At 43.8% G+C, this 27978-nt stretch overlaps 1 long non-coding RNA gene across 1 annotated transcript; it reads left to right on the forward strand.

The window, feature by feature from the left end:
* The first annotated feature begins 371 nt into the window (after window positions 1-371).
* Window positions 372-12913, forward strand: LOC308661446. The gene is made up of 3 exons (XR_014024953.1): window positions 372-554; window positions 2639-2687; window positions 12885-12913. It is a non-coding gene; the product is annotated as an uncharacterized lncRNA (long non-coding RNA).
* The last annotated feature ends 15065 nt before the right edge of the window (window positions 12914-27978 follow it).

Here is a 27978-nt window from a genome sequence, read left to right on the forward strand (position 1 = left end):
ATATTATACTACCACTTTTTGCTGTTATGGGAGGTTCTGCATTGTTAGTGACAGCCGTTGATTGAGCTGATTAAGCAGTATCTGATCAGATTAGAACTGGATGAGAAACTATCAGAGGATTGCTGGGTAGTATACTGTGATAGGGGCTAGTGACTAACTTTACACCAATCTACTTCATCCGAACATAGCGTTAATTTGCAACAGCATTAAAGAGTAATTTATTTCTTTAGATTGTTTTTATCCCTTTATTATTTTTTTATAAATAACTCCAAGCGGTGAACATACCTAATATTCCTTCCTCCTCCTATTTTTCCCACAACAGCAACCTACTGCATAACTCAAAAAGAACCTTTCTTTATACCTGAATGATTTATGGTGGGCACGCCTACACAATACACAATGCCATAATATGGAATTGCATAATTTGAGCCCCCTTTTCCAGAGGATGTTTTCTCTGTATGCCAATATTAGCTTCTGTTGGCTTCCTGTCTTCTACAGTCCTCTGCTGATTTTTGGAAACTTCTTAAAGGAACATGTTTTTTTCATTGTAAGAGGTAAGGCACTGTTGCTTCTATTAGGTTTTTAATTGTGCAGTGGTGGCGCAGTGGGCTAATGCCTCCTTAAGTAACACCAGCTGCCTGCAATTAGTGCAGGTTCGCATCCCACCAGGCTCAAGGTTGACTCAGCCTTCCATCCTTCCGAGGTAGGTAAAATGAGGACCCAGATTGTTGGGGGCAATAAGCTGACTTTGTAATAATGCCGCTTGGGGGGGCGAAAGCCCTAATAAGCAGGCATATACATAGAATGAAGGCTATTGCTAAGCACATTGGTTTGTGCTTAAATTGTAAGCCGCCCTGAGTCTTCGGAGAAGGGAGGGATATAAATGGGATTAAAATAAAAAAAAATAAAAAAATGATAGCTGTGATACCGTAGTTTCCGGCGTATAAGACTACTTTTTAACCCATGAAAATCTTCTCAAAAGTCAGGGGTCATCTTATACGCCGGGTGCTGAAAATTTAGGGACAGGGCTGGCTGGAAAACCTGGAGCGGATCTCCCATTTAGTCTGCGCAGGGAAAGCGGGACCAATTGGAGAAGAAGCTGCAGTCTGTGATTTTTTACAGGCTGTGGTCTGGGCGTCTTTCCTTCTAAAGTTGAACAGCAGCTGTAGCATATCCCAACTTGAAAGGCAGGTGGGGAAGGCAGCAGCCAGAGCAGCGGCTTAGCTCTAAGGACACATTTGACTCAGGAATTGGGCGGGCTGGCTGGAAAACCTGGAGCGGATCTCCCATTTGGTCTTTTTTTTTAAATCCCATTTATATCCTGCCCTTCTCCGAAGACTCAGGGTGGCTTACAATTTAAAGCACAAATTAATGTGCTTAACAATAGCCTTCATTCTGTGTATATGCCTGTTTATTAGGGCTTTCACCCCCCCCAGCAGCATTATTACAAAGTCAGCTTATTGCCCCCAACAATCTGGGTCCTCCTTTTACCTACCTTGGAAGGATGGAAAGCTGAGTCAACCTTGAGCCTGGTGGGATGCGAACCTGCACTAATTGCAGGCAGCTTGTGTTACTTAAGGCTCTGCGCAGGGAAAGCTTTAGAGTGAATTAGGAAAAGTGAAAAAGTGAATTAGGAAAATAGGGAATGGTTGCTGGAATCAGGGGCTGCCACAAAGAAGAGGGAGTCAAGCTATTCTCCAAAGCACCTGAAAGCAGGACAAGAAGTAATGGATGGAAACTAATCAAGGAGAGAAGCAACCTAGAACTAAGGAGAAACTTCCTGACAGTTAGAACAATTAATCAGTGGAACAACCTGCCTCCAGAAGTGGTGAATGCTCCAACACTGGAAGTTTTTAAGAAGAGACTGGACAGCCATTTGTCTGAAATGGTATAGGGTTTCCCGCCTTAGCAGGGGGTTGGACTAGATGACCTCCAAGGTCCCCTCCAACTACTACTTCTTCTTCTTCTTCTTCTTCTTCTTCTTCTTCTTCTTCTTCTTCTTATTATTATTATTATTATTATTATTATTATTATTATTATTATTATTATTATTATTATTATTATTATAGTTTAATCCACTTGCACTGTTTTATGTTTACATGTTTGATGACAAACAGCCTTATGTTTATAAGTGACAGTTTTCCTACTAAGCACCTGCATGTCATAAGCATTTGAATTAAAATTACCATATTAAAATCAAATCTGATGTTTTTTAATTTTTATTTGGTGTGCGTTGGAAGAGGGGTAGTCTTATACGGCGAGTATAGCCCAAACCCTATAATTTAACAGGAAATGTAGGGGGTCGTCTTATACGCCCAGTCGTCTTATACGCCTGAAAATACGGTATTCTGCCTTTTACTTGGTATGAAAACATCTGCAGTCTAATTGTGGAAGGGTTGAAAGTGAAAAAAGTATTTTCCATAAGAAGACAGATTTTATTATTGCTAATACTGGTACAGTATTTTTGCTGTAGAAGACATCCTGGAAGGAAGGAAGGAAGGAAGGAAGGAAGGAAGGAAGGAAGGAAGGAAGGAAGGAAGGAAGGAAGGAAAGGAAGTAAGTCAATAAAATGATACAGCTGTCAGATCATTATGAAAAGGGTGAGAAGGGAAGCTCACCCCATTTATTTATTTTTCAGCTGACAGACTTAAACAAGCATTCTACAAGAAAATCTGCTGACCAGGAAGGTATGTTGAACTGAAAGCCCAGCCCTATTAGCCTTCAGGGGTAGACTGCTGCCTGTTATCTGTTAAGAGGTATTTTGGAAGCCGTGTAGCTTTTGTTACTATGGGGGATAAAAAGGTAATTTCCTGTCTTGATGCTAGCCAACATTATCTAGAAGGTGAAAGAAGAATGATAGCATTCAGTCATATGCAGGGCCAAGAAATGTCTCTAAAAGTTGTGGATGCTCCAACACTGGAAGTTGTTAAGAAGAGATTGGACAACCATTTATCTGAAAAGATACAGGGTTTCTTGCCTGAGCAGAGAGTTGGACTAGAAGATTTCCAAGGTCCCTTCCAACTCTGTTATTCTGAAATTAGGGCTGCCATTGCCATTTCTTTAGTCTTGTACACTCTAATATCTGCCTTTAGCAGCCTATAAAAAATAAAAATTGAAAAAACAGAAGCGCTCCCACGATCCAGATGGTGCAAACATTTCTTCCAGCTGAGAAGCCCACCAGCAGTCAGTAACGACCTTCAGTGGGAGAAGAAGCAGGAAAAGCTTCTCCTTAGATAGGCGAGTGTCCATAGTCTAAGGCAGGGCTTTTCAACCAGTGGTACGGGTACCATCTGTGGTACGTTGGCACCTGGCAGGTGGTACGCGATCATCCTAGAAAAGTGGTAGCGGGGGAGGGGAACGAGCTGAACCAGTGGCAGCACTGCACAAGCCTGAGCGAGAGACAGCTGGAGCTGCAGGCCTGTCATGGCTCAGTGAAAGCGCTAGGATCAGTGCTTCAGGGCTGTCAGGGCTCAACGGAAGCGCCAGGATCAGCTCCAGCTGGAGCTCGGCGCTGATCCTGGCACTTCTGAGCCCAGAAGAAGCGCCGATCAGCTGGAATGTTGCAGAATCTCCAGGGTCCTGTGATTTACATTCAGATGCTTGGCAACTGATTCATATTTATGACGGTCACAGTGTCCCAGGGTCATGTGAAGTGACCAAAACCTGCTGCAACCACCCAGCAGATGGGGGGGGGGAATAAAAACCAACCACCCCACCCCATCCCTGCTGCCAATCCTCAACAGAAATGCTCACAACAATGAAAACCTCGGACAGGAGGAAGAGCGCCACCGGGCAGGCAGGCAGGTGTCTTGCTTGGCTGTGGCTTGGGGGGCACTTTTTTCAGTGCCATTGTAACTTTGAACAGTCACTAAGCAAACTGTTGTAAGATGAGGACTACCTGTAGTTCATCACTTTTTTCCTTCTTTTTTTTTGATCATCAAGTTTTTGACACCTTGCTAGGCGACTGGTGGTACTTGGATGTTGCCATACCCTAAAAGTGGTACAATGGGTGAAAAGGTTGAAAAGCCCTGATCTAAGGAGAAATGCTTGCACCAAGAAACACTTGATAACACAATTGTAGATTTTCATGTTGAAAATGAATTCTTCAGCAACTGTGTTCTGCTTTACATCAAATTATCGAATACAATCTAAACATTTTGGACTTACCACAGCCTATCAGTTATTCCTGCTAGGAATTTTAGGAATTACAGGGTACAATGTTGGGAGTAGGGCAATTAATAGGTGGGAGAAGCCTTTAAAAATTGTAGGGCACTTATAGAACCTCTCTCCTCCTCTGCTTCCTTTATTCCACTCCTAGCATGAGCAATAGCTCTTGGCACTCTTTACACCCTGCCTTAATCAGCAGATTTATTTCCTGCAACTCGGTCAATTTGCATGATTAGAAAAGTAAGTCCTTTGTGGGCTACTTTCTCCTCTTCTTGGCAGAAGTCTTATGTTTTGTAACATTTGCTTGGCAGGCAAAGCCGTTTACAGAGTAGTATTGAAACCATCATGATAGTTGCATTGGTCCGTGAGAAAAAGAAATCAGTGTCCCTGCAGAACAGTCTCATTAGTTGTTTAGTGCTTCAGTCACTTCCTGATCTAATGGATTTATTTATTTGTTTGTTTGTTTGTTTGTTTGTTTGTTTTGATTTATATACCGCCCTTTTCCCGAAGGACTCAGGGCGGTTTACAGGGCAAATTAAAACAGTGCAATGTACAAATTAAAATAAAATAAAATTATTATTATTATTATTATTATTATTATTAATAATAATAATAATAATAATAATAATAATAATAATAATAATAATAATAATAATAATTTTATTTGTATACCGCCCTTCTCCCAAAGGACTCAGGGCGGTCAACAGGGCAAACATAGAAAAATACAAGAATACAAAAATTAAAAGAGATTAAACAGGGTGCCCAAAAGCTTACAGCAGTAAGTTAAAATACATTAAAACAATAATAAAGCCCAAACCCATCACCCATCAGGCCAGGCCGGCTTGTTCGAACAAGTAGGTCTTCAGATCGCGTCGGAAGGAGCGAAGGTCGGGCGCCATCCGGAGCTCAACCGGCAAACGGTTCCACAAATCTGGTATGCCCACAGAGAAGGACCTCCCCCTGGGGGCCACCAGACGACATTCTCTGACCGGGGGTACCCTGAGGAGGCCCTCTCTGTGGGAGCGCACAGGGCGGAGGGAAGTTGACGCCGGCAGCAGGTGATCCCTAAGGTACTCCGGACCCATGCCATGTAGGGCTTTAAAGACCATTACCAGCACCTTGAATCTCACCCGGAAGACAACTGGAAGCCAATGCAGCTCATGGAGCAGAGGTGTAACATGGGAGTATCGGGAGACTCCCAACACAACTCTCGCGGCTGCATTCTGCACCAGTTGGAGCCTCCGAGTGGTCCTCAAGGGCAGCCCCATGTAGAGAGCGTTGCAGTAGTCCAAACGAGAGGTCACGAGCACATGAGTGACTGTACGCAAGGCATCCCAGTCTAGATAGGGCCGCAACTGGCGCACCAGGCAAACCTGGGCGAAGGCCCCCCCTAGTCATAGTTACTATATGGTCTTCTAAAGAAAGCTGTGAATCTAGGAGGACTCCCAAGTTGCGAGCCCTATCTACGGGGGGTAATAACTCACCCCCCATAGAAAGAGATGGAATATTCTGAATATCCCGAGATGCCGGTACGCACAGCCACTCAGTCTTGTCAGGGTTGAGTTGAAGCCTGTTCCTCCCCATCCAGAACCGAACCGCCTCCAGGCAACGGGACATCACGTCGAGGGCATCACTGGGGTGGTTTGGGGTCAAAATAAAAAGCTGGGTATCATCAGCATACTGATGATACCCAACTCCAAAACCACGAATGATCTCACCCAGCGGTTTCATGTAGATGTTGAACAGGAGAGGCGAGAGGACCGACCCCTGAGGAACTCCACAAGCGAGAGGCCTCAAGGTCGACCTCTGCCCCCTTGCTAACACCGACTGCGAACGTCCCAGGAGATAGGAGGAGAACCACTGAAGAACTGTGCCTTCCACTCCCAGGCCCCTGAGACGCCGCAGCAGGATACCATGGTCGATGGTATCGAAAGCCGCTGAGAGGTCTAATAGGACTAGGACAGAGGAATATCCCCTGTCCCAAGCCCTCCAGAGATCATTCACCAGAGCGACCAATGCCGTCTCCGTGCTGTACCTGGGCCTGAAACCCGATTGGTACGGGTCTAGATAATCCGCTTCATCCAGAGCCAGAGGGAGCTGATGCGCCACCACGCTCTCAACAACCTTCGCAAGCCCCCAAACAGTTTAAAATTTAAAATTTAAAACCTTAAAACCCCTCAGTCCAGGCCGGCTAACTCAAATAGCCAGGTTTTTAGGTCCCGGCAAAACAAGCAAAGGTCGGGGGCAATCCGGAGTTCCACAGGCAGCTGATTCTATAGGGCAGGCACGCCCACCGAGAACACTTTCCCCCTGGGGATTGCCCACCGGCACTCCCTGACTGGCGGGACCCTGAGGAGGCCCTCCCTGTGGGAGCGCACAGGACGATGGGAAATGGATGCCGGCAGCAGGTGCTCCCTAAGATAATCCGGACCCATGCCATTTAGGGCTTTATAGGTCATCACCAGCACCTTGAATCTCACCCGGAGGGCAACTGGAAGCCAATGCAGCTCACAGAGAAGAGGCGTTACATGGGAGTATCGGGAGACCCTCATCACAACTCGTGTGGCCACATTCTGCACCAGCTGAAGCCTCCGAGTGGTCCTCAAGGGCAGCCCATGTAGAGAGCATTGTAGTAGTCTATCCGGGAGGTCACAAGCGCATGAGTGACTGTACATGGGGCGTCTCGGTCCAGATAGAGATTCAAGGTGCTGGTGATGACCTATAAAGCCCTAAATGGCTTGGGTCTGAACTATCTAAGGGAACACCTGCTGCTGGCATCAACTTCCCATCGTCCTGTGCGCTCCCATAGGGAGGGCCTCCTTAGGGTGCCGCCGGTCAGGGAATGCCGGTGGGTGATCCCCAGAAGGAGGGCATTCTCTGTGGGCACGCCTGCCCTATGGAATGATTTACCTGTGGAACTCTGGACTGCCCCCGACCTGCGCTCGTTTCGCCGAGACCTGAAAACCTGGCTTTTCGATCTATCTGGCCTGGACTGAGGGGGTTTTTAGTTTTAAGTTTTAACATTGTTTTATTGTTGGACTATTATTAATTTAATTCTTTTTAATTCTATTTGTATCTTAAGTTATATTGTCTTTTAAATATTGCCCTGTAAACCGCCCTGAGTCCTTCGGGAATAGGGCAGTATAGAAACCTAAATAAATAAATAAATAGGGCCGCAACTGGCGCACCAGGCGAACCTGGGCAAAAGCCCCCCTGGACACGGCTCCTATATGATCTTCCAAACTGAGCCGTGAGTCCAGGAGGATGCCCAAGTTGCGGGCCCTATCTACGGGCGGTAACACCTCACCCCCCATAGTTAACGATGGACTAGACTGGTTAATCCGAGATGCCGGTACGTACAGCCACTCAGTCTTGGCGGGATTGAGTCGAAGCCTGTTTCTCCCCATCTAAACCCGGACCGCCTCCAGGCAGCAGGACATCACGTCGAGGGCATCATTGGGTTGGTTCGGGGTGGAAAGAAAAAGCTGGGTATCATCAGCATACTGATGATACCCCACCCCAAAACCACGAATGAGCTCACCCAGCGGCTTCATATAGATGTTGAACAAGAGGGGAGAGAGGACCGACCCCTGAGGGACTCCACAAACGAGAGGCCTCGGGGTGGACCTCTGCCCTCCCGTCAACACCGACTGCGAGCGGCCCAGGAGGTAGGAGGAGAACCACTGTAGAACAGTGCCACCCACTCCCAACCCCCTGAGGCGCTGCAGTAAGATACCATGGTCGATGGTATCAAAAGCCGCTGAGAGGTCTAATAGGACTAGGACAGAGGAACAACCCCTGTCCCGAGCCCACCAGAGATCATTCACCAGCGCGACCAATGTCGTCTCCGTGCTGTACCCGGGCCTAAAGCCTGATTGGTACGGGTCCAGATAATCAGCTTCCTCTAGGAACAGAGGAAGCTGATGCGCCACCACACTCTCAACAACCTTCGCAAGAAAGCGAAGGTTGGAGACCGGACGATAGTTGTTCAAAATAGCTGGGTCCAGGACAGGCTTCTTGAGGAGGGGCCTCACCACCGCCTACTTCAAGGCGGCAGGGAAGGTACCCTCCCTCAAAGAAGCAGTTATTACTGCCTGGAGCCAGCCTCGTGTCCCCTCCCGAGCTGCATACACAAGCCAGGAGGGGCATGGGTCCAATAAACACGTGGTGGAACTCAGTCTCCTCATGATCTTGTCCACCTCTTCCAGGGTCACAGGATCGAATTCATTCCAGATAACATTCCCAAGACCGCTCGTCTCCCCCCCGTCAGTCTCTGCCCAGTCAGAATCCAGACCGGCCTGAATCTGAGCAATTTTATCCATCAGATGCTGGCTAAACTTCTTGGCCCGCACCTGCAAGGGCTCCTCCCTCACCTCCTGATTAAGGAGGGAGCGAGTCACCCTAAACAGGGCGGCCGGGCGATTATCTGCAGATGCGATGAGGGCAGCAAAGTAGTTAGACTTCGCCGCCACCATCGCCACAAGATAAGACCTCGTAGAGGTTCTTAACCGCAGTCGGTCAGATTCAGACCGGCTGGATCTCCAACAGCTCTAGGTCCCATCTCCAACGCTTCATCTCCCGGAGCTCCACAGAAAACCATGGAGCCCACTGGGATCTGCGTTGGGTCAGGGGTTGCAAGGGTACAACATGGTCAAGCGCCTCGGTGGCCGCCCTTTCCCAGGCATCCACCAAGGCGTCGGCCAGGCTGTGAGTGAGGGAGATAGGTATAGACCCTAGCGCCATCTGGAACCATTCCAGATCCATTAGGCGCCTGGGGCAGAACCACCTGGTCAGCTCCGCAGCCCAGCGGCGAGGGGTGGCATAGCGGAAGGCCAACCGCAGGAGATAATGATCGGACCATGACAGGGGGACAATAGTTGGCGAGCCTCCTCCCAGATCATCAAACCACTGTCCAGATAAAAAGACAAGGTCAAGAGTGTGACCCCCCCATGAGTCGGACCCTGAATTACTTGGGTCAGGTCCATGGCCGTCATGGAGGCCATGAACTCCCGAGCCAACTCTGACGACCCTCCCAGGGAAGGCAGGTTAAAGTCGCCCAGAACTATAAGTCTGGGAAACTCAACCGCTAACCCTGACAGGGCGTTGAGAAGCCACACAGCTGGGCGCCAGGTATGTTAGAAACAAGCCCAACTGAACCCCAGTGCCACACCTCAGGAGGAGTGACTCACTCCCAGTGCCGCACCTCAGGAGGAGTGACTCACTCCCAGCTATCTGTACGACAGTGGCCTCCCACAGACATAAGGTCTCCCTTATAACCACCACCACCCCCCCGCCCCTACCCTGAGCCCGCGGCCGCTGAAGCACACGGAAACCTGGAGGGCAAAGCTCAGTCAGAGGGACACCTCCCTCTGAGCCCAACTAGGTTTCTGTAATGCATGCCAGGTCCGCGCATTCCTCCTCGATCAAGTCATGAACGAGGGGAGCCTTGTTCACAACAGACCTGGCATTAAAGTACACTAGCCTGAGCTCAGGGGCCTGGTCCCCCTCACTCCCGGATAAATGGGTACTGACCGGAGGGTTGGAGCACGCCACCGCTTGAAGACAGCTGGGGCGTGATCCCAGGTGATGATATGGCCCTCCTTATAACCGCCTGCTGCCATTCCCAGTCGTCGTGGGGATTTGAAACACGGACATCATTTCATTAGGCTTGTCTGTCAGTGCTGGCTCCCTGAAGGTCTTTTGGGGAGTTCGGGAATAATATGATCAGAGCAAATCAAAAACAAAGTGTGCAAGGTTAAGGGGAGATTTCAATATATAGATGTTAGTAAAAAAATGGAAAACCAAGGAAAAATTCCAAAAATTAGGAAAGGTGCTTCAGCTGTAACATGCAACCCTTTCAAAAATCAATTTTAAGGCAGAGATTGTAGACTGATGAGGGTAGATGCTCCCTGAAAACTCTAAAGTTTGTGCATGCCTTTGTGCTAGTTTGGTTGGATATTGCTTTGTGATACAAGACAGGTTATCCATGTTGTCCACTTTAATTTGATTTCAGTTGCATCTTCGTGCTTGTGTGATTACTTGGATAGATTTCTGAGATCTGAACTATAAAGATAAAAGCCCCCACATATACACAGTTCTATGTACACTGTCAAATCCATTTCTATTTCAGAAATTTTATTGTGTAATAAACTTTTGGTATATATTTGTTTTTTTTAAAATCAGCTCAGTTTAACTGAGTTGCTGAGATTGGGCAAATTCATTTTATAGACCTTTGCTTCGAACTGAACATTAATAGTAGTTAATTTAAGTGTTCAGTAATCAAGGTAGGAAGATAAAAACTGTGCTGGGGTTTAGCCTATATAATATAGTAAAAGTGAGCTAGTCAAATTGTTGGATTTGCAAGTTAATTTATAGGGTGAATACTAAAAACATTTTAGGGTGTAGAGCATGTCCAGCCTCATGCTTGGGGTATCAGTGGGTAAGCATGCAGATATGTTTCCTAGCTGAGAGGCAATAATGTTAGAATACAATGTGTGGAGTGCTAGAGAAGAGTTGCAGAGCCCTCTGGTTTAGTGGGTATGAAATGAGGAACTATGGCTGAGTTACAGATCTTTGTAGCTGAGGATTTATTTCAAGTCCTGAAAGGCTGATTAACCTGTCTTCTGGCACTGGAGTTTGTCTTGTCTGTCTTGCAGAAGCCTGAGCTTACTAGCAGTACAAGATGAGACCTTTGAGGAAAGTACTGTGCAAGTTGTAGCAGGTCTAGGTACATTGCGGCTGCTCATAGAGAGCCGGCTTTTAATTGTGAGTTTTCTAGTTGGACTTTTCTCTGGGGACTCTTTGTTACATTTCAATTGCCTAGGGCCTAGGGGCTGGTCTGGAGCAGCATGTTTTCTGGCTGTGTAGTCCTCTTTCTATCAGCAGAAATCCAAATGTAACCTGGAACTGTTTGGTTACCGGGCTGCATCACCATCAAACAGGAAGGAGTGCAGAAATGTTCCTTTCTCAGAAATCTGCCACCTGGGTTTTGGGGGCTAACAGGTAGTGGGGGTGCACCACCTTGGTGACCCTCAGTCTCTATACCACTTACCATGATATTCTTCTGAACCATCTCCAAGAGACCATCTGCTATGGTTCTCCTTACTGAAGGTAGTACCACTGGTACTGGGAGACAAAATATCCACCTGGAGATTTCTACTTTATGGAGGCCTCATAAGTTTCTCCATTCTATTTTAAGCTATTTGAAAATGCTGGGGTAGGTCATCCATTGGCATTGGGTTCAGTATCATCAACGTGCTAATGATCGCCAATCTTGTCACTGGGTTGAAGTGGTAGTGAGGTGGAAATGCTGACCTAGAGCATGGAGTCTGTCAGGTTTGGATAGGAAAGAGCAGACTCTGAATTAATCCTTCCAAGAAGAGTAGCTTTAGGTTTATGGATTCCAAGGAAAGTTCATCTTTGATTCTGGGGTTGTACTTCCTCATTCAGAAGTGGCTGCAGTTTGAGGGTTCCTTTAGATTTACAATTCCTACAGTTCTGGCTAGGAGGGCTTTTGCACAGCTGCAATGTGTACACCAATTGCATCTATTCCTGAACTGGGTGGTTCTGTTCACAATCACTTACAGCAGGCATATCAAACTCGCAATGTCACGTGATGTTGTGCGATGTATGGTGACTTTTTCCCCATTGCTGGCAATGGGGTGGGCGAGGTTTTGTTGTGATGCATCCGGCCCTTGGGCTGGCACTTTGACATGCCTGACTTACAGTGTTTCCTAGTCCCTCCCATTGGGATTGCAGTAATGAGCTATAAATGTGGCTGTTGTGGAAGAGCATTTGGAAGCTACAGCTACTACAGAATGAATGGCCCAGGGAGTTAAATATATTCTTGGATGATGTCACTGTTTGGGAACTGCACTGGTTTCCAGTCAACCTCTGGGTATGCTGATTATAATTTTGATGCTGATTATAATTTTTAAGGCCCTATATGGCTCTGGATCTGGTTATTTAACAAATTGTCTTCAGGGATGTCTTTGATATGTGATCAAAAAAATCAAGGGTGATTGAAATTCTGCTTGTTTATTACATGCATTACATGAAAAAAGAATGCAGGCAGAACTCCAATCTCCTTGTCATGACCACTATCTTGATTTTTTTTTTTATCAGATCCTATGGATGCCCCTGGCATTTGATAAAGATTGGGGGGCTAAATTTGCATTTCCTGGTGGTTGTTTTAAAAGAATCTGTGTACTGTAATTATCTTTTTCTGTGCCTGCATGTTGACTTTCTGAGGAAGTAGAAAGAAATGTCATGAGTAATGGTTAACAAAGCTCTTGTCTTTTAAAATTCCAAACATCAAATGAAAATGGTTCATTGTTCTCATTAAAAAATATTTATTTTCTTCCTGATTTCTCACAGGAAAATAATTAAACTGGAGGCTGGTGAAAAGGCTAGTCTTAGATGATGCATTATGAAAAATGAAGTCACAAGCAAATTTTGCTTGGAATATACCCATGTGCAAATAAAAGTGATGTAATATAATGCTACCCAAGTAAAAAAATCAAACTTTTTAAACCAGACTGAGTACAAAACCCAAGTTTTCTTTGTAAGCAAGAAGTTGAAATGTTGGAAACAAGCGCTCTCTTTTCCTGTTGCTCTTTCTTTGCTGGGCTTGGCGATATAAATGATAAAGAAATAGTGAATTGCCACAAACATATGCTCAGTTTGCTCTTAGGGATATATCTGGTTTGTTTCTACAGACACATCTTCAGGATAAAATGCAGCATCCGCTATCAAGTCCCTCTAGAGTGACAGTCGTGATTCACAACAGTGGGCCTGTTCACCCTGGGTGTGAGGCAGGAGAATGGGGTTGATTAGCAACTGAAAATGGCTAAGATGGATGGTGAAATCATCAGTGCTGAACAGCCTTTGTGTATTTCTGGAAGAGGGTGAAACCTCAGGTCTTTGCTCTTCCAAGCCTGGTCCAGCAGCCCAACCACAGAATACCCCCATTCATCAAAGACTGAGGAAGTGAGACTTGCTGCACAAAAGGACTCCTCTTCCGGCTTCCCAGCCTTGGCCTCTCTCCATATTTTCCAAACCCAGCTCAGACTCCCCTCTGTGCAGATAAAAAGAAAACATCTCTGATCCAGTGTCAGCTGTTCCTTTGGGCTGGCGATCATCATAGTTATATTTTTTATCATTTTGCGCAACCTATTATTTAATTGCACTACATTTATTTTGGGTGATGGCCATGATGGAGCAATTCTGTCTGGCTTCTAGGCTGATTCAGAATGATTCAGTTCTTTCAATGTTATATAGTTTATCTTATTATCTTACTTTTCATGGTTTTGAGTCAGTGTTTGATTCTTGGTGGCCACTCGAAGAGAGAGTGACTGACTCAAGGTTACCCAGCTGCCTTTGGGCCTAAGGTGGTATTAAAACTCACAGTCTCTTGGTTTCTAGCCTGATGCCTTTTAACCACTAACCAACCTGATTCTGCTAATCATTCATTAGAGGCCTCTTAATGATTTTTGAAGCTGGTGCTTCAATTACTGTATAGGCTCATATCTCAGTCTAGATATTGAAAATGGAAAGGCTTGAGAAATTCTCTACTCTAGCTTACTAGCTGCTTAATTGCCAGGGAAGAGAACCCAGGACAATGCTAGAAAATCATTAGTCAATTTTAGCTGATCTTGAAAAAAAGCTAAGGAGGGACTCAGATCGAAGAAATATCAGGGCTATAGGCCAGACTGGGAAGTCATAAGATCCCAAAAGAAGGCAATAGCAAATATTTCTGCCAAGAAAATTGGATGTTAATGGACACACCAGAATCAAGCTTGCCTTAAGCCAGATTGATCTTTAGAATAAAAGTTTCTTCAGGAAGAGACAATGGATCGAATCAGCAAAGAATGGCAATATGGAAACAGATTAAAGGATGAGACTTAATTAAATTGTGCCAATTTAGATTTTGATTGCATCTACAGATTTTTCAGTACAGAGATCTGTTATGGTCACAGTTGGTAGTGCGTTGTCATGGAATGAGAAGGGAGATATTTTTATTCAAGCCCTTCACACAAATGTAACCTTAATAAAATAGGTTGTTATTGGTCAGGCTGAACCTAGTCCACCCTAATCCCTGAAGTATCCAATGTATCTCTTATGGGTACCAACATGTCCTCTGATGACTCTCAGGCCTTAATGCCATATCTGACTTTTCAATATAATGGACTGACTAATCAATTGTGTGTCATCAGATTGTTTTCAAATCCTAGCAACCATGTTGTATAAATAAATCATATTGCATGTCTGTGCCTTTTTAAAAATATCAAACATGTAAAGAAACAAAAATAAGTCCAAAATATCTGTATTACATCCAGAAATGCCAACTTTGCAACCAATATTTTCCATCCATAACTATGGCACCCTAAGGATACCTGCATACATGCAAATGTTTCTCTGGGATCAGTAACGCAACAGGGATTGCTTTTTCCTTCCAGTAACATATACCTAAAACCAGTTTATTGCATTTGGCAATTGTACTAAAAAAAATCTCATTCATTTAATTTGAAATCAAGTGAAAAATTGATTTAAATGATTTTATTAAAACAAATTAATGGCAATTCTTTTATAAAAAGTTGCCTCAAACAAAATGAGTTTGACATGCCTGCTCTAGATAGTTGAATGCTCCAAAATAAATTCTAGACCAGGCCTGTACATGCAGCTTACCACACACACTTGGACAGAGCACAGACTTTTTTTTAAGTAATAAAATCACCACCACTGCCCTGAAAGTCATGTTGCCTAGTGCCTCCATGGCTTACCATGACCACAAGCTCCAACACTGTAGATGCTCCTCTAGTCACCAAATCATTGATTAGCCCACCAGCATTCCTTTGCAGACCACAAAGATTTTTAATTTATCAGTGGGCCTTTCCTTTCTACAAGTTTAATAATAATAATAATAATAATAATAATAATAATAATAATAATAACAACAACAACAACAACAACAACAACAACAACAACAACAACAACAACAACAACAACAACAACAACAACAACAATAATAAGTTGGAAGGGACCTTGGAGGTCATCTAGTCCAACCCCCTGCTCAGGCAGGAAACCCTATACCATTTATTATTATTATTTATTAATCCCATTTATATACTGCCCTTCTCTGAAGACTCAGGGCGGCTTACAATCTAAAGCACAAATAAATGTGCTTAGCAATAGCCTTCATTCTATTTCAGACAAATAGCTGGCCAATCTCTTCTTAAAAACTTCCAGTGTTGGAGCATTCACCACTTCTGGAGGCAGGTTGTTCCACTGGTTAATTGTTCTAACTGTCAGGAAATTTCTCCTTAGTTCTAGGTTGCTTCTCTCCTTGACTAGTTTCCATCCGTTGCTTCTTGTCCTGCCTTCGGGCGCTTTGGAGAATAGCTTGACTCCCTCTTCTTTGTGGCAGCCCCTGAGATATTGGAACACTGCTATCATGTCACCCCTCACCCTTCTCTTCATTAAACTACACATACCCAATTCCAGCAACCGTTTCCTATATGTTTTAGCCTCCAGTCCCCCAATCATCTTTGTTGCTCTTCTCTGTACTCTTTCTAGAGTCTCAACATCTTTTTTACATCGTGGTGACCAAAACTGGATGCAATATTCCAGGTGTGGCCTTACCAAGGCATTGTAAAGTGGTATTAACACTTCACGTGATCTTGATTCTATCCCTCTGTTAATACAGCCTAGCACTGTGTTGGCTTTTTTGGCAGCTGCAGCACACTGCTGGCTCATATTTAAGTGATTGTCCACTAGGACTCCGAGATCTCTCTCACAGTTACTACTATCGAGCAAGGTACCACCTATACTATACCTGTGCATTTGATTTTTCCTGCCTAAATGTAGAACCTTACTTTTTTCACAACTGAATTTCATTTTGTTAGATAGTGCCCAGTGTTCGAGTCTGTCCAGATCCTCCTGTATCTTAAGCCTATCTTCTGGAGTATTGGCTATTTCTGCCAGCTTGGTGTTGTCTGCAAATTTGATGAGTTCCCCATCTATCCCCTCATCCAAATCGTTGATGAAGATGTTGAAGAGCTGCACAGACCTCTTCTAGATTTTCCTCTTGCCTTTCCGAGTTAACTCCTTGGTCTGTCATTGAGCAAGAATTGACTTTGTAGGGAAGCATATTATCATTTGATGTATATTTAACATATGTTCTACCTTTATTTACCAATTATATAATATTTGTATGCAATCCACATGGCGAGGTTTGGGGAAACTTACAATAGAAAAAATATATTTTTAAAATCATTAGATTAAAACATCGCCTGGCCCGCACCACGTCTGCTGCCCGCATTGCGCAGCCCCGCCATATAGAGTGAGCTCTGCTGCTCCCACAGCACCAGCCTCACCGGCTCTGGCCCCAGGGAGGGGAGCCTGCCGCCAACACCCTTCGCACCTGTGACTGCAGCAGCACCGCCCCTCCACCCCCCCTCCTCCTGCGCCCGCCAAGATGAGAGTTCCGGCACCTTTTTTTTTTAGAAAAACACTGAAAAAAGCAATTTTAGATATATTGTTAAAAAAAAGAGACAGTATGCCTTTAGCAGGTGATGCGCTCTTAAATTGGGAGTGTTTAAACAGAAGTTGAATGGATTCCTGTCCTGGAACTTAGATGTTCTCCAAAGTAGCTTCCAATCCTTAAATTATATGATTTTAAAAAAAATTCAGTACTTAGAAATATAAATGTGACAAAATTCTTTGAACAATCTGGAACCTAAATGGTAGTTATGCAACCCATGAGGTAGGTTTTATGAGAATTTCCCTTTAAAACTCCTTAGCTATATTTATAAATAATAACATGTTTTGGGGGAAAAGAAGGACAAAAAAGGGAAGTAGCACTAAATCATGTAGGATTCCAAATCAAAATCAGTCTAACTAAACTAGTTCCACTCTACTTACGTGAAGGGTATCTTGATTGTCAGAATATAAGTATATTTTGAAACCAGTCCAGATGAAACTGCAGAAGGCTTCTTAAGTGTGTTGAGTCTCTTCTGGAGATGTTCCTGCAGAATATTCCTGAAGTGATAGGTTGCAGTTCCGAGTCCTTCCTCTTTGAACACATCTGGCATTGCATCTGCCAATAAAAACAGGGAAAGTAATTGGGAGGAAGAACCTAGGGTTGCCCATTCCAGCTGTAAAATGTCTTAGAGAAGAGAGGAGATGTTACAGCTGTTCAATATTGTTTTGGGATGGGATACAGCAGGGCTTTCAAACTGCTGGCCCATGGGCCGGTTTCATCATACTGAAGCCGCGCCCACCCCATTGCCGGCAATGCAAAAAGAGTTACAATACGTTGTGACACGTCACGTGACGTGGTGAGTTTGACACCCATGGAAGGCCAATATTTTTAAAAAGTAATTGCACAGACATGTAAGTAATTGCACAGAAATAGGGGTCAATGTGAAAAATATAGGTACTATGCTTGCTAAGCAATAGGAGCCAGCAAGAATTATTCTGCAACAATCTTTGGTTAACATGCCAGTCTACAAACAACTTGATTGTGGGACTGTAGAGAATCTTGGCACTTTGATTGATAATCTCCACTTAAAGATGAAAGTACTTCTCCAGCATTTCAATCTTGGACTTGGTGTGAAACTACCATGATGCTCTAGCTCAGGGGTGTCAAACTGCCAGCCTATAGGCCGGATGCATCATAGCAAAACTGTGCCCACCCCATTGCCGGCAATGGAAAAAAAAGCCGTGATGCATTGCAACATGTCATGTGACATTGTGAGTTTGACACCCTTGCTCTAGCTTGTACAAAGTTGGTTTTAATGCTAATCAGAAACTACAACTAGTACACAGTGCAGCAGCTTTCATATTAATTGAGATAACCCAGCATTGCCATAAAAGACCAATATTATGGAGTTGGTTTGTTACTGGATGGATTCAAGGTGTTAGGTGTTCATCTTTGAAGGCCTACATAACTTGGAGCTTGGATATCTTTAAGACCAGTGCTTTTTTTGTAAAAGAAAAAGGTGCCGGAACTCACACATGTTATACAACCCTCCTTGCCTACCCTACAAGGTTCCATCCAAAAAAAGTGCCGGAACTCCGTTCTGAGCGTTCAATGAGAAAAAAAGCCCTGTTTAAGACTGTTAGTTCCAAATAGAATCTACCTCCCTTAGGAGTTGGGTGTTTGTTCTGGTATCGTTCTCTATCTCCTCTTGAGAATCAATCTCCAGTCCTTCCCCATTTCAGCAATAAATTAAATTAATAAATTAAAAGGGGGGAGGGCTTATTAGACTCCTCAGTGAACCTTCACTGTTGTCTTTATGTTGGAAATGCAATACTTTTTAAAGGCATCTATAATTTGATCATGTATACAGGTACTCCTCTTTTGCAACTGCCTCACTTAGCGGCTGTTCACAGTTACAGTGGTGATAAGAAAGTAACTTTATGACCAATGCTCACATTTACAACCTTCACATGTCTGTAAGGCAAAGGAAAACTGAAGTAAAATCATAAGCAGTCACAGTTTCACTTACTAACCACTTCACTTAATGACTGACTTGTGTTTGTGTCCTGGTTGTGATTACTAAATGAGAACTACCTATAGTGGTAGTTTCTTATTGACTGGTAGAAAGTTCAGATTCACTGATGTTTATGTGCTGTTAATTATAATTAAAAAATCTGGAATTGGTCCATGTAGGATTAGCTCTGGACTTGTGCTTAGACAGTTGGCAGAATGATTATCCTGTGTTCCTGGAAAGTTGCTTGTATACCACACACTAAAGACTATCTCAGTAAAATCTGTCCACTTTCAGCCTTTGAACTGAATCTTTTTGATGGAAAGGAACAACTAAACAGGACAATTCCATATGATCAAGGTTTAATGTTTAAAAACTGAGTCATCATGGTAATGCTTATATAGATGTAATTATTGCATCTGAATTGTAGTTATGTAAAATGATTGTACAAGAGGTAGCAACTAAAACCATACTAAAGAAAAAGAAATGCAAGAAAGCAAAATGGCTGTCTGAGGAAGCTTTGCAAATAGCTGAGGAAAGAAGGGAAGCGAAAGGCAAGGGAGAAAGAGAAAGATACACCCAATTGAATGCAGAATTCCAGAGAATAGCTAGAAGAGATAAGAATGCCTTCTTAAATGAACAGTGCAAAGAAATAGAAGAAAACAATAGAATAGTGTGGACCAGAGTTCTCTTCAAGAAAATTGGAGAGATGAAGGGAACGTTTCATGCAAAGATGGCCATGATAAAGGACCAAAATGGCAGGGACCTAACAGAGGCAGAAGAGATTAAGAAGAGGTGGCAAAACTACACAGAAGAACTATACAAGAATGAGCTTAATGTCCCAGAAAACCATGATTGGGTGGTCACTGACACCGAGCCAGACATCCTAGATTAGAATGTGAAGTGAAATGGAACTTAGGAAATCTGAGCAACAACAAAGCTACTGGAGGTGACAGTATTCCAACTGAGCTACTCAAAATCTTAAAAGACGATGCAGTAAAAGTGCTACACTCAATTTGCCAGCAAATTTGGAAAACTCAACAGTGGCCACAGGATTGGAAAAGGTCAATTTACATTCCAATTCCAAAGAAAGGCAGTGCCAAAGAATGTTCAAACTATCACACCATTGCACTCATTTCTCATGCTAGTAAAGTTATGCTTAAAATCCTACAAGCTAGACTCCAGCAGTATGTGGATCGAGAACTACCAGAAGTACAGGCAGGATTTCAAAGAGGCAGAGGAACTAGAGTCAAATTGCCAACATATGCTGGATCATGGAGAAAGCTAGGGAGTTCCAGAAAAACATCTGCTTCATTGACTCTGCTAAAGCCTTTGATTGTGTGGATCACAACAAATTGTGGCAAGTTCTTAAAGAGATGGGAGTACCAGACCATCTTATTTGTCTCTTGAGAAACCAATATGCAGGTCAAGAAGCAACAGTGAGAACTGGACACGGAACCACTGATTGGTTCAAAATTGGGAAAGGAGTCCGGCAAGGCTGTATACTGTCACCCTGCCTATTTAACTTATATGCAGAGCACATCATGAGAAAGTCAGGGCTAGATGAATCAAAAGTTGGAATTAAGATTGCTGGGAGAAATATCAACAACCTAAGATATGCAGATGATACCACTCAAATGGCATAAAGTGAAGAGGAACTAAAGAGCCTCTTGATATGAGTGAAGAAGGAGAATGCAAAAGTGGGCTGAAACTCAACATTAAGAAAACCAAGATCATGGCATCCGGCTCTCTCAATTCCTGGCAAATAGATGGGGAAGAAATGGAGGTAGTGACAGATTTTATTTTCCTAGGCTCCGAGATCACCGCAGATGGGGACTGCAACCAAGAAATTAAAAGATGCTTGTCCTGGGGAAGAAAGCTATGGCAAATCTGGAGAGCACACTAAAAAGCAGAGACATCATCCTGTCAACAAAAGTGCGTATAGTCAAGGCCATGGTTTTCCCAGTTGCAATGTATGGCTGTGAAAGTTGGACCATAAGAAAGGCTGAGCACCAAAGAATTGAGGCCTTTGAACTATGGTGCTGGAGAAGACTCCTGCAAGTCCCTTAGACTACAAGACGTTCAAACTGGTCAGGACTAGAAGAGATCAACCCTGACTGCTCTTTAGAAGGCCAGATCCTGAAGTTGAAACTCAAATACTTTGGCCACCTAATGAGAAGGAAGGACTCACTGGAGAAGAGCCTAATGCTGGGAAAGGTTGAGGGCAATAGAAGAAGGGGATGACAGAGAATGAGGTGGCTGGATGGAATCACTGAAGCAGTAGGCGTGAGCTTAACGGGACTCCAGAAGATGGTAGAGGACAGGAAGGCCTGGAGGAACATTGTCTATGGGGTCGCGATGGGTCGGACACGACTTCACAACTAACAAGAACAAAATGATTTAAATGGTTTTTGATTTTTCAATCTTTCTATGCATCTTTGTTGCTTTGTTTATTGGGCTTTTAATATTTTGCTTTGTTTGAATCATATTCACATTTTGGTTGTAAAGAGAAGAAAGAATACATAAAAAGTAAAAAGGACACTTGCCCAAAATCTTTCTGTCTGCTGAGTATAGTAAATTATTTCCTATGTCTAATGGGAAATAACAAGCTAATGACACCAAGCTTGCAATGAAACCCCATCTCCTGAAGTTGTCTCTCCCCAGAGATTCTGCTCTGTGATGCTTGAAGCTAGCAAGCAGGGGCAGAATTTAAGACCAGATCAGACTATTATGGGAATTTAATAGTGATGTCCTCCACATCCTTAGCTAAGCCAGGAAGTAAGAGACAAAAATGTAAATGCTATTATAAATAGCAGGCATAATTTTACAGTAGCTGTCCTCTTTAATGATTACAGCTTCTTGTATTTGAGGTAAAAGTAATTTATCTACCCAAACGTGTCCTGCCAACTCTTGAGTGCAGATCTGAGATCTATTACATCCCATTGAGAGTGAAGCACTGAGATCTTCAGCCTCTCAATGCAGCACGTTATGCCCAGCCATATGCTTTGTCTCACACTTCCCAACCTTTTTTCTGAAAAGGCTGTAATTGCCAAATTAGCACACAGGTCACATACAGCATATTGTGTTCTAGGCATGATTTCCATTGCATAATAAATGCTCCAAGCAGCATCTCCCCAGCATAGATACTGTATGGTCATTGGGTCATATATACACACATTCAAATTAGCAGTTTAATGCTAGTTGATTCCTAACATCAACAAAGACAGAGGCAGATCGGAGTAATTCATGTTTCATGAATGCTGCCTTCTTTACCAGCACATGTTAATTTCTCATTAAACATATAACACAGTAAAAACAAAATCAGAATATTCTAAATTTTAAAAAAATGACACTTTCTTTGATCCCATTTCCCTACATGTCTTCTCTTTTATTAACCATACAACTGAAGGGGAGAAAAAGAAGATTACTGTTCAGGAGAAATGAACTGCTAGCACAAAAGGAAGCAGCCACCCTAGTTACATTTCTGATGCAAAGAAATGCCTTTGCAGATCCTCCAGTTAGTCAGTTATGCTGACTCATGCTACTTTGCTATTATACCTCCCCATTTTCTGTTATCAGTGGAGTGACAAAAATACCAGAACGTTTTTAAACCAGTGTCAACAATTTCAGGTAACAAAGCCATGTAATAATGTTCCGTGTTGCCTGCTGTCATTTTCTTCTCATTACCAAAGGCCACCGAGGGGTTCCTCTTCCTCTCTGCTTCTAGCCAATCTAGCATTAACTATTCTTGCCTGTTACTTGTTCTCTAATCTTTTACCTTATCAATTATTTTCACCTTCTCTTGCTCCTCCAGCTACCTCTCCCCTCTCCCATTTCTTTATTCATCATACTGTGAACCTTGTTTACATAGTTATGAGTAGTGCAAGGTGAGGTATTTGATTAGTGTGGTAGTTAGAGAAGGTGCTTTGTGGGATGTTCCCATAAACCAGACATGTCAAACTCACGACGTCATGTGACGTCGCGCAACGTATCGGGACTGTTTTGCCATTGCAGGCAATGGGGTGGGCGCGGCTTCCACGTGACTTATCCAGCCTGTGGGCCGGCAGTTTGACACCCCTGCCATAAGACATCCCAATGGTTTTACCAGTAACAGAGACAATATTATTATGGTTTGTCACACAATCAGGCAGATGTTCAGACTGGATCTGGCATTTTTATCCACCTATTGTATTGCATCCTTTCCAAAGATCAGGGATAGGCAGATGTGAATGTTTGATTATGTTAAGTTATCATCACAGGATGTAAACTGTTCTGGGTAAAGCTGCCTTTTGCAATTGACTGATGGTGATTTTGTCAATGCCCATGGTGTTTAAATCATGCTTCAGTTGTTTTGGGATTGCAGTCAAGGTGCCTATTATAATTGGTACTACATTTGCTTTCTTTTGCCACAGTCATTCTATCTACAGGTCTTTTATTTTGTTATCGTCTCCAGTTCTTTCTGTTTTATTCTGCTGTCTCTGAGTCCTGCCACATCCACTATCCAGACACCTCCTCCTCTTCCTCCTCCTCCTCAGAAGTGGGGAACATATCCTGAAATGACTTTTCAAAGATGGCTAAAACAGATTTAATTTTCTCTGACTGGTGATTTCTGGTGTGATGCATAATAACATATTCATAACCTTGAGAGTTGTGGATAGCATAAGTGAAGTTCATTATTTTTATCCATTATTTTAAATGTTTGCTTTTTTTTTACAAATGGAAATATTGTTGTTAGATAGTAAGAGAAAAAAGAAAAATGACAAGTTTATTGTTAATACTTATAAAGTAAACCTATCTCAAGAAAAAATATATATAAGAGATACCTATCTTTTAGCAAGCAATATATTTTTCAGATCCTTGAAGACCTGAATGCATTCCCAGGCATGGGGTTCAGATTGCTAGTTTGATCCCATTGAGTTGCTCATGTGTAGCAAATTGGCTTACTGTACCTTAGTAGCTCTTATAGGTTTCAATATTTTATTTTGTTGTATTTGTATTTTGATTTTAATTATTGTCAATCCCCTAGAGTTGCTTTGGTAAGAGAGGTGGCCACATAAATTGAGTAAATACATACATGCATACATAGAAAGTCATTTCTTGCCTAACTCTCAATCTTTCTTCCACCTTGTTTTGTAAGTATGACTTTTTTGCCCTCTATTATGCCAGTGCTACCTATAGGGATAAAACTAGAATTATGGGGAGATGAAGCAGAAAGCACATTGACCTTCTCTTGACTGGATTACAAATCTCATCAGTGCTACTCACACTAGAGGAAGGGCATCTTTAACAGATAGATAAGGGAAATCTTTTGTGAACCTGGTCCAAAGGAATGGATTACTCCAAAGCCCCTTTGGGTAGATAGGGTACAGTATATAAATCCCTGATATATATTTTTTGGCCAGTAAGCCAATAAAAGAAACCTCAGCTTAATCTTCTCTTTCCATGCATAACTGAAGTCAACCCCCCAAGCCCCAGCTCTGACCACGTCTCTCTCCTCCCCAACTTTGGAACCACTTGAGGTATAGTTTCTTTAACAGACTAGGTTTAATCCTAGTCAGCATGACTGCAAAGTGGACAGAGGTCTGTCAGGGCCCTTTATTAAGTTGGACTTGCACTTTCAGTCCTACGGAGGCTGCTGGGCCTTCATATATTGCCTCCTCAGACCTCAGAAGAACATTTTTTGCTGGATCCTTGGAGCAATCCTGCCTGAGTTGGGCTTCCTAGTCTGGAAGATTAGCTCGTTTCAGTCCAGATAGATGAGCAGGAGATCAGTTTCCACTCTCTGAACTGGTCTGAGTTCCAACTCCAGAAAAAAACATGGCTTTTGGAAACCAAGGAGGTTTTTTTATTTTAGCTGATCTAGCTGAAAAGTATTGGTGACCATTGCACCCTCCCCCCATCCCTCCTTTCAAAACGTATTAATGCTTTATCTGGCACCAGCCCTTGCGAGCAACAACTCCTCCCTCTTCCTCCCTATTATCAATCTTTAAATCTCAACAAGTCTCTCAGCCCCTAGTTCTTTTTCCATCATCTTTTTTCTATCACCTCCCCTCATTTGTTACATATAGGCTGCTTTTCAGGACTCCCTTTCGTTTTTTCTTATCTTTCCTGGTGATTCCTGAAGCTAACTTGCTTACTCTGTCTCTCTCAAGCAAAAAGAAGAGCTCCTACAGAGCTTTGCCTTCCTCTCTAAATACTGCTGCTAATCCACAGGGGTGGTTCCTTCAGGGCTGCTTAAATGCTGTTTTCCTGTGAAGGCTATATTGCTCCTTCATTGCCATTTCCCATTTACTGTTACAACCCCTGCTGAGCGGTTTGTAAATGCTGTAATGTATTGGGCTTGCTTGTTAACACCACATGGTAACGGCTGGCAGGCTGCTGGAGCAGGGAGCTAGCTAACGGCTCCCAGCATCTCAGACAGCCCATCTCCAGCGCTGCTATTGGTTGCCCCTAGGCGGCAATAGGTTCCTTCAAACCTATTGGCCACCGCCTAGGAGCCAGGGTATAAATTGCTGTATCTGCAGCCCTGTTCTCTAGTTCAGATCCTGCAAGCAATAAACCATGATCTTTGCTGAACTCACTCGCCTCATCTTTTTTTTTTATTAAAAAGTTTTACAATACATTTTATTTTTAACAAAACAAAACACAACCCCTCCCAACCCCCACGCGCGCACCTCTCGGAATGGGCAGCGGCGTCGCTCTTCGAGAAAGCTGCCGTGGCCCATCTGCAAAGCTGCCGCTTTCGGCAGCTTTGCAGACGGGCCGCGGCAGCTTCCTCAAAGAACGACGCCGCGGCCCGTTCGCGCGGAGGTACGCGCGCACCTCTCCAAAGGTTTGGGGAGGTGCGCGCGCAGCTCCGCCCATTCGGGGAGGTGCGCGTGCACCTCTCGGAACGGGCCGCGGCGTCGCTCTTTGAGGAAGCTGCCGTGGCCCATCTGCAAAGCTGCCGCTTTCGGCAGCTTTGCAGACGGGCCGCGGCAGCTTCCTCAAAGAACGACGCCGCGGCCCGTTCGCACGGAGGTACGCGCGCACCTCTCCAAAGGTTTGGGGAGGTGCGCGCGCAGCTCCGCCCATTCGGGGAGGTGCGCGCGCACCTCTCCAAACGGGCGGTGCCACTCTCCATTTGGAGAGGTGCGCGCGCACCACTGCCCGTTCGAAGAGGTGCCTGCGCACCGGGCGGCTGGGAGCCGCAGGAGACGGCTCAAAGAGCCGCATGCGGCTCCGGAGCCGCGGGTTGCCGACCCGTGCCCTACCCAAACAAATTTATTAATACCCTTTTGCCATTCCTCCAAATTTGAATCCTTTTTAAGAATAGGTATCATTTGACATAAAAATTTCAGCAAGACATTCATTTTCACTACTGCAATTCTTCCCAATAAAGATAATTGTAATTTTTTCCAACTATCCAATTCTTTTTGAACTTTTCCCCATAACTTTTCATAATTGTTTTCATATAACTTTACATTTGAGAGTGACAAATATATCCCCAAATATTTATCCCTTTTAACAATTTCAAATCCCATTAGCTCTTCTAAAACAGCCTTTTATGATACTATTATATTCTTAGACAACATTTTAGTTTTTTGTATGTTAACCTTAAATCCAGAAACTTTCCCATATTGCATTATTATCTCCTTCAGTTCTACAACTAAGTCTTCAGACTCGTCTCATTCGTCTCGAAGCAGCACGCGTCATCCTCTGGTTTCTGGCCTCCTCCGATGATACTGAAATTTGATCCACTCCTGTAACTTTCTCATCTATCTGCGTTGTTCCTTCAGCACCTTGTAAATTCTCACTGCGTCGTTGAAACTCTCCCTCACCATTCTTCTTTGTAGCTTCCAAAAGTGGTATGGGGGCTGCTTTTAAAACATTACTATAAAAATCACGTGCCTGCAACACTGTAGTAAGACGATGTCTCATACCTTCATACATCACCACCATACCCACTGGTATCTCCCATCTGAACTTAATATCACGTCGTCTTAATTCTTGTGCCAAAAAAGCAAATTCCTTCCTTCTCCTTAGGATTCTTGGAGGGATCTCTTTTAAAATCAAGACTTCTTGCTCAGCAATTGCAAATTTAGTATTGTAGGAGGCTTGAATAACCTCATTTCTAATTGCTCTCTTTGTAAAGTAAACCACCACATCTCTGGGTAGTTTCCTTTGTCTTGCAATCCACGAATTAACATGGAAAATTTTATCTATATCTTCCATAATTGCATCTGCTGGTCGCCCCAGCACCCCTTCCAAAGCCTCAGAAACTATTTTCTTCAAATTTTCTTTAAAATCCTCTTTTAAGCCTCTAATTCTCACAGCAAACTCCATCTCATGATACTGTACCAAGGTCAAATCACTATCAATTTTCTCCACCACATTTTCAGTCTCTGTCATTTTTGCATCTAATCTAATATTATTTTGGCTGAGATCTTCCACTCTCTCGTCCAAGCGCTCAATACATATAGCCATGCCTTGAAATGCAGATAAGATGTCTGCCCTTATTTCTGTTAACTTCTCATCCAGAAGCTCTGTGAGCTTTTCATTCATAAGCTCAGCTAATTGTTGCGATTGCTTTTCCATGGCCTCTTGTAACACATTCTGCAAGTCTTTAACTGTAAAAGTTGAAACAGGTACAGATGCGGGTGCAGGGGAAGGGGGCAATAAAGCTTGTAATGAAAACTGCTGCACCGGAGAAGCCCCCGCACTTCTAAGAGCTTTAGAGGATTTGGCAGCCATTTTCACCCACTATCGCCTGCTACGCACTTTCACTTTCAAACTCTGCAAAATCCATTGAGTTAAAGATCATAAATTCACTTTCACCTAAATCTCCTGTATCGCTCTGCCTGCATCCAGGTTCTCAAAGGTTCTTTCTTGCTGGCAAGGATGGTTGCTGATGCCCTGCTCTGCTCCAAAAAGCCCGGAGCAGAGGCACCCCGCAGTCCGGAGCATACCCAGGCTTCAGGGGGGCTCAATCCTTCAGCCGCCAAAACTTTTAGCTCTGGCGGCCCCGGAGAGCTCTACCCCTACCTGGGCGTTCACCCCCTCCTCTTCTCCTGAGGAGGGGGCTTTCGAGCCACCGAAACAGCTGATCAGCGCTGTTTTTGGTGGCTCTATGGAGCCAGCGGGGCTGACAGCCAGAATGGCTGCCTGCGGCGACGCCTTACCACCCGGAAGTCCTCACTCACCTCATCTTCATTCCTGCACAATGAACCCAGTACACAACACTGACGATGAAGGTGGGATCCTGCTTCTCCATCGAAGCTGAAAGTCACTAGGGGAGAGGCAGTGCACGCCTGGTGGGAAAAGCAAATTCTCCCCCCTA

The sequence above is a fragment of the Vipera berus genome (genome assembly GCF_964194415.1).
Source record: "Vipera berus genome assembly, chromosome: 2".
NCBI lineage: Eukaryota > Metazoa > Chordata > Lepidosauria > Squamata > Viperidae > Vipera > Vipera berus.